This window comes from Stomoxys calcitrans, chromosome 1 (assembly GCF_963082655.1).
Source record: "Stomoxys calcitrans chromosome 1, idStoCalc2.1, whole genome shotgun sequence".
In the NCBI taxonomy this organism is placed as follows: domain Eukaryota; kingdom Metazoa; phylum Arthropoda; class Insecta; order Diptera; family Muscidae; genus Stomoxys; species Stomoxys calcitrans.
Window position 1 is genome coordinate 84,325,270 of NC_081552.1, and position 4,935 is coordinate 84,330,204.

At 39.8% G+C, this 4,935-nt stretch overlaps 1 long non-coding RNA gene across 1 annotated transcript; it reads left to right on the plus strand.

The window, feature by feature from the left end:
* The first annotated feature begins 728 nt into the window (after positions 1-728).
* Positions 729-1,784, plus strand: LOC131994648 (uncharacterized). The gene is made up of 3 exons (XR_009396865.1): positions 729-976; positions 1,055-1,197; positions 1,292-1,784. It is a non-coding gene; the product is annotated as an uncharacterized LOC131994648 (long non-coding RNA).
* The last annotated feature ends 3,151 nt before the right edge of the window (positions 1,785-4,935 follow it).

The window sequence follows — 4,935 nt, forward strand, 5'->3', positions numbered from 1 at the left end:
ACTAGCTTGTCTTATAATCAAACTGCTGTCGGGACTTACGCAAAACATAGAAGAAAACCACAAACACAAATATTAACAGCCACACAATTGAAACGGTCAACCCGATTGCTCGGGCCCCACGTTGGGCGCCATTTTTTTTTTGTCGTGGACCCAAGGGTCCACGTTGCCGTTGGAGTGAGGAGTCGGACTGGCGGGCGCTGGTCGCTGGCATTCGAGCACCGGCTTTTGGCTCAGTCTTTGGGGCGCGGTTCTTTGCCAATCCAACCCTCTGGCAAGGTGACAAAAAAAACAAAATAAACAACCAGCTGTCGGTGGTACGAAACGGACGACAATAGAACATTAACAAAACACCCACTGGAACGAACTGGAGGACATTACGGCTGTGGAATTGCCTGGCGCCTAAAATCCTTCATGGCGCCTCAGGACTTTGCCCACCCCAACCATGGCACCCCTCGTCCTGTAATATTAAGGGTACCCCGTAATCCATCACCTGTCTATCTTTGCCGCTGCTCAGTCACTTACCCCATATTCCGATGCTTTAGCCTTCCATCATCCTTTAGAAATCACCAAGGCAAGTGTTTTTGGTAATCATTCTTGTACAGATTTCAGTATTTTATTGAGTAAGTAAAAGAATATTCACATGGTAAATAATGTAAAAAAAAACAAATAATCAAAAAGGCAAAATTCAATTACAAAAAAAAACAAGATTTAGAATATACAGAATCGTTTTCAAGCAAACATGAAATATATTAGATTTTGAAGGCAAACGTTAACACTGCTTCTACACATTGCCATTCACAAAGACAATATTAACAATCTTGAAATTTTTCTCTATTTTCAGAAGAATGGGTCGGTCGCCTCGTCAGCTCTAGATGGATGACCAAGAATCGCCAAAACGGTACTGCGGCCTTGATGCGGGCCTCTGCGGCCAATAAGGTCTCTTCAAGTTCTCGTCGGTCCGTCCGTCTGGTTTTCGGTGAGTATTGTCAAGTTTTAAGTGTATTTGTCGCAGTCTGTTTTTCTTGTCTAAAAAAGTATTCTATGTTTCTTTTAGGGTCTTTTTTTTTGTTGTGCTACCTTTTTAGCACCGTAGGACCAACATCAGCTGATTGGAGGACGAAAATGTCCTTTAACTGCGTTGCTACCTAACCTAACCATGAGCTCATGTTTGGTTATAGCCTGTAACCCAAACAACGGGTGAGTAAAAAAAAAGCACTAATGTTGCCCCTACCTAATCTATTTCGATTGTATACTTTAATACAAAAAAACCCTTTTTTAAACAAAAATAAAGCAGTCCAAGGGTCGAACGTCAGTAAAGCAGTTTGGTTTGCTAGTCTGGAGAAACTAAAAAGAGTACCTTAGGAACGCTGGGGAATGCAACAGCGTCTGGATCCCTCGCTGGTGGATGGTGTGCGTTGCGGATGTGGCGGTGACCAGTGTGGCGGTGACCAGGGTGTCGGTAGCCGATGTGGCGGTTGTTGATGCAGCGGTTGGTGATGGAAGCCTTCTTCTTTGTGCGGCAGTGGAGGTGGAGGAGGCGTGGATTTTGATTTTTATGTTTTTGACTTTTAGTTTTGAAATGTCCACTTGTTTATTTTAATTTTAATTTCTATTTCTTTTCAGGTTTTTAATATATTCCTTTTTTCAGGTATTTAACGTTCATTTCATTTCAGATTTTTGACAAAGTTTTTCTTCTCTTTTTTTTTACGTTACCATTTCAATTGGCTCTTTATGTATCGTCTCTTCACTTTTCAGGCATTTCAAATTTTCTATTTCCTTTTTTTTTTTTTTAAAAAACTGTCCTTTTTATTTTGCTTAAATCCGTTTTTTTCACATTCATATGAATTTAAATAAAACACATTTACCAAATTTATTTCTGGTCTTTTCTTTTACGTATTTTTCTTCTTGATCACTCCACCTCCGTACGCTGCCAAGTCCCAATCGAAAAAGAAAGAAGCTTCCTTGGGTCACCGGCCGGCTTGGCTTGGATTCGCCTCCATCATCAAATTTGACTTCCAGCGGGCACCAACAAAACATATGGTGGTAGCCATAATTGTCAATTGGTGTCAGCTGGCTGTCTCTTTCGTTGACAGAGGCGAATTAAAACCATCAGATGGCGCTGGCGGTCTTCTATCCGCTAACAGATGTCGCTAGGGTCGCACATTAGGCCGCACACTACAATAAAAATTAAGTTGTGTTTGTTTGTATGCTTGTTTGTTTGTGGGTTTGTAAATTTGTTTGTTCCGTATAGACTCAAAAACGGCTAATGTGGGTATGTGGGTATCAAATGAAAGATATTGGAGAGTAGAAAGCGAATGTGGTATAAAAACTTGGTTTCAAGTATCCAAGGGAAAGTACCCAAACCCGAAAACTGATCCAAATAGACATATTGGACGTATATATCAATATAGGACTCAAATGAAAGGTACTGGGAAGTAGACTACGAATATGACATACAAAACGAGCTCCAAGTAATTGATAGTCGCTCCATCCCCGATAAGCTCCCAAATGGGAATTCTACTCAATCATAGCTTGATGAAACTCAAATGATAGGCATTTGAGAGCAGATTACGTATATGACATTAAACTTTGTGTCCAAAAACCTAGGTGGTGTTTCACCTCTTAAAATCGCCTCCAATAGGTTATTTGACCTATCAAAACAATGATGATAGATTTCTTTGAGTTGAGTCATTCATATTTGTGCTGTGGCAGTGTGGCGCACAACCTTCATATAGACGCCCTCCATCAAATGGCTGTATACACCAATCATGACAATATGAGGTTAAATGAAAGGCATAAGGTTGTGTACTGTGAATCTGATATCATTACTCTGCTCATATATCTAGCGGACCACCTCAACCCAAGGCAGTCGATCAATTATAATGACCTAACGGGACGCTGTGAGATTTAATTAATGTGTAGGCCGCCATAGCCCCAAAATTATAACATTCAGCATGAAAACAGAAGTTGCAAACCTTAACGATTATGTTGCAACCATTTATAGCTCACCAATAGACGAGACCAAGCGACGTGTTGCTGGGCAAATCTTTTTTGTTCAAGTGTTTTACATGGTAAGAACTATCGCCACCGCACCAAATATATAAATTGCCCATTTAGTTTTTTAACAGAGAAAATCGTTTAATATGGCAATTTAATATGATTTAAAAACATTTAAAAAGGCGTTAAGTTCGGCCGGGCCGAACTTTGGATACCCACCACCTCGCGTGTATATGTTAACACCTTTCATCAAAATTCGGAGAAAATTTCATACCTTATGTCCCATAGCAGTTATATCGAAATATGTTCATATTTGGACCAAATACCAATAAGTACAGGTCATTCAATTGTACATAACAAACAAGTGATATTTTTAGTAGCTATATCTAAAAATAAACCAATCTGAACCATATACGACACGGATGTCGAAAAGCCGAACATAAGTCACTGTGTCAAATTTCAGTGAAATTGGATTATAAATGCGCGTTTTATGGGGCCAAGAGCCTAACACAAAGCACTGTCCCAAATTTCGGTGAAATCGGACAATAAATGCGCCATTTATGGGCCCAAAACCCTAAATCCAGAGATCAATCTATATGACAGCTATATTCAAATTTGTACCGACCTGAGCCTGATTGAAAAACGACGTCGAAGAGCCTAACTTAACTCCCTGTCTCAAATTTCAGCGACATCGGACAATAAATGCGCCTTTTATGGACCCAAAACCTAAAGCCGAGATACCGGTCTATAAGGCAGCTTCCAAATCTGGACCGATCTGTGCGATATTGCAGAAGTATTTCGGCGACATCGGACAATAAATGCGCCTTTTGTGGGCCCAAAACCTTAAATCGAGAAATCGGTCTATATGGCAGCTATATCCAAATCTGAACCGGTCAGGGCCAAATTGAAGGAAGATGTCGAGGGTCTAAGACATTTCACTGTCTCAAATTTTATCAAAATCGGATAATTAATGTGGCTTTTATGGGCCTAAGTCCCCAAATCCGAGGATCGGTCTATATGGCAGCTATAACCAAGTCTGAACCGATCTAGGCCAAAAATAACAGAGGAAGTCGAAGGGCCTTACACTACTCACTGTCCCAAAATTCAGCAAAATCGGTTAATAAATGTGACTTTTATGGACCATCTTCGAACTTAACCTGCTTATGGACAAAAAAAAATCTGTACAAAATTTCAGCTCAATGTCTCTATTTTTAAAGATTATAGCGTGATTTCAACAGACAGACGGACGGACATGTCTAGATCGTCTTAGATTTTTAAGCTGATCAAGAATATATATACTTTATAGGGTCGGAAATGGATATTTCGATGTGTTGCAAACGGAATGACAAAATGATTGTACCCTCATCCTTCAGTGGTGGGTATACAAAAAGACTAAATGATGACTATTTATAAGGTAGTCATATGGTATGGTGGATGTCTATGAATGACTATTCATAGACAACCACCTTATCATATGATCCACTCTAAGCGAGTAGCACTAACATTTAAATTAGCGTCATCTGGCAGTCTTCAACTGTAATTGGATTTAGTTGATCCAATTAAAAACATGCCGACATCAACAGAGAGAAGGCAGAGTGGTAAAAATTAATCATCAGCATGTATCTTTGTTATGACAACCTATCGGTCCTTCGAATAAAGAAAAAAAAGAAAAACAAGTAAAAGCGTGCTAAGTTCGGCCGGGCCGAATCTTATATACCCTCCACCATATATCGCATTTGTCGAGTTCTTTTCCAGGCATCTCTTCTTAGGAAAAAAAAAGGATATCAAGATATGGTCCGGTTTGAACCACAATTAAATTATATGTTGGAGACCTGTGTAAAATGACAGACAATTCGAATAAGAATTGCACGCTTTGGGGGCTCAAGAAGTAAAATAGAGAGATCGATTTATATGGGAGCTGTATCGGGCTATAGACCG